Here is a 3,294-nt window from a genome sequence, read left to right on the forward strand (position 1 = left end):
CTTCATGCCTAGTCAAACGGTGTCTCATAAGTTGGGACCGTGGGAGTATTTTTTTTAATTTTTTATTTTTTATTTTAACTGAGAGCATCTAATGGGTTGCGGTCACATGATATTTTTGTCTATACCTCTTCTCTTCCGATTCGAGAGACCTAGCTCTGGTGTCTTTGTATATAGTCATTTATGCAAAGACACTATGTAATTTGCACAGACTTGATGCTGCAAAACAAAGTAAATAAAAACCAAATCCCTGGAACTAAAGGTCGAAATCATGCTTTAATTAGCGAAGTACTTCTACCTCGATTACTGAGCATCAACTATTGTGGCATAGTAAAGAATATTTTTAAAAAATAGTGAAGAATAAAAAGATCTATTATTCAAGGTGAATACAATGAATCACATGCAAGTTGTCTTAATGAAGCGTAATGGAGTATCCTGTAACTGCAACTAAGAGTATTACGCTTGTTGAGACTAATGAATAGTTCCAGAAGCAGTGTAACTTAAATATGATTAGTTATTCAAAAATTTAAAACTTAAGGTAAACTATAAATTCCATAATGGATGGATGTTGTCGAATTCATGTGCTCAATGAAGACCCGAGTGTTTCAAATGTAAGCAAATTTGTTGATGACTGCGTGCAATCAATGATGCTTGGAGAGTTGACCTGAACTGTTAAAACGGCAGGTAATTCATAAGAAAGAACAACAAATACAAGGATCACAGAGGTTGCGATATACAACCAAACTTCTCTGTAACAGTCCTATTTATTCTGAAGTTTTTGGGCTACAATATATATATTATAATAACAACAACAATAACAACAACAATCCAGTAGAATCCCACTAGTGGGGTATGGGGAGGGTAGAGTGTATGCATGTCACAATATATATATATATATATATATATATATATATATATATTATAACATAATAAGAAAAATTGGTTCGAAAGAAAATTTGACCGTTACAGTGAAGTGCTATTATAGAGGATGAATGTTATAGAGAGGTCTGACCGTAGACTTTAGAAATAACTTTCACACTTTACAGAAACAATCAGAATAGATATGGGGTTTAGTTAAAAACATCACGACCAGCAGCTCTCTCCGGTTAAAAAGTTACTGTCCTTTGGAAAGAGAAAAAAATGCACTGCATTGGCAAACAATGAGGACTATTTGTGCTCCAAATAAAAAAATAAGAATACTTTTACATCTTTGATCAAAGATAAGGGTCTATATTGGACTTTTTCTCACTTTTATGCGGTCTTTTAAACATCTCAATATCTTTTAAAATATATATATGAGTTTTAATAATTTTATACATAAATGGAAAGACAAAAATTGAAATATGAGGAATACATTAAAAATGATAAATTGAGACTTAAGGAATACATAAAACAAGCATAAAAACAAGGGTAGGTTGCGCAGGTTATCCACTTGGACATTCAGATGGAGCTTCTTTTTACATAAAAGCGCCAAAAAAAAAACCTAAAATTATTGTAAACTTTACTGAAATCAAAGAACGAACTATACTATATTAGAAGACTTTGTACATATTTAAATACATAAGCGGCCGCAAACCGTGTCCATTGTTTCATTTTAACATAACTAGAACAAGTATCCATTGATCACTTGCACTATTTAAGAAGTGCACTAATTAGACGCGAGACCTTGAGACAAGTCAAATATTGAGATAAGTGCAATTCGCACGTGGTTAACTTGAAAAAAGAACATGGATTTAGTAGCCAAATAGTACAATGTTTTTTTGAGCAAAAAATAAAGAAAAGAAAAGAAAAAATAGAAATTTGTCTTCTTCTATGGAATTTTTCGTTCCTATACAATATTTGAAACTTATTTATCAAAATTGTCTTAGTTTTGTATATTATTCGCCCTAAACAAGGTTTGCTTACAATTTATATACAATACATTATTAGTGCCTTAAATAAGAGGATTTAGTTACACTTTTTTCGTTTTTTTCTCCTCTCCTCTTTCCTTATTTTTCTGCCGCCTTAATTGCTTGTAAAATTAAGATGAAATCTTTTTAGAGCGATAAAGAAATGTCAAAAAAATCGTGGAAATGACATCAAGTAACCACTTTAACTATGCTATTTGAAATATATCCACTGTTTACAATGTATTTAAAGATTAGCCAATTTCGCTCAAACTTCAGGATAGGACGTCCTAGAGTTTAAAGTGTAGCCCGAGGCACTAAGCTCCCTGTCACGACCCAATTTCCCCTCCGTTGGGTATCGTGATGGCACCTAGTATTAGGGACTAGGTAAGCCTAACATTAAATGAAACAACAACAATATTAAAATAACATCTAACAATTTGAAATAGAAATCTGTTTAAACTTTACAACCCCAAAACCGGTAGTACAAGTCATAAGCTCTACAGAGTTTGCTACCACTTCTAAATACAACTGTTTGGAAATAAGTGAAAAACACTGTGAGTACAAAGTAGGAAGGCCACTCCGAAGCCTGCGAACGCAACAACAAGTTTACCTTGAGTCTCCTAAGCAAGAATCCGCACAGCTACTAACGATCAAATATCTGTATCTGCACAAAAAATGTGCAGAAGTGTAGTATGAGCACACCACAGCGGTGCCCAGTAAGTATCAAGACTAACCTCAGTGGAATAGTAACGAGAAATAGTCAAGACACCCACTGATATAATTACCTGAGCAAGTATAAGTATATGAACAACAAAATATGATATCTACATGAGACCACACAATATGGCTAACAATACAGTAATTGCAATAAGAAAGGAAACAACAAGTACCGGCGGAATACCATAAAAATGACACAGAAGAATGAATGGAAACACAACTTAAATCCAAAATCACAGGTACAACAAAGACAAGTAATAACTCAATAACTACGACCGCTTTCATAACAAGTTTTAGTCAACAAACTCCACGAGGTACCGAACCTCGGACAAAACACAACTCACGGTTCTCAAAACCTGAACCCTAACACTTGGTATCCAGTGCCCTCGTTACACCTCAAGACCATACTAACGACTCACATACCAAATAGAACCATTCTCACATAGAAGGCAAGTAAACAAGGGTGTGCATCTATACTCAACAGTATGAAGAAAACATCTGATCCGATAAGATTGCTTAAATACGTGTATGCTTGTGCAAGTGTCCTAACATAGTTCCTACCAGCTAGTAAGCATAATGAAAAGAACGGACAACACATAGAATTTTTTCTCACAACTTCCACAAGATAAAGCTTACACACGTAAGTGTACCACTACACAAATATCATTAACAAGAATGCCCCCAGGCCATC

This window comes from Nicotiana attenuata, unplaced genomic scaffold, assembly GCF_001879085.1.
Source record: "Nicotiana attenuata strain UT unplaced genomic scaffold, NIATTr2, whole genome shotgun sequence".
Lineage (NCBI taxonomy): Eukaryota > Viridiplantae > Streptophyta > Magnoliopsida > Solanales > Solanaceae > Nicotiana > Nicotiana attenuata.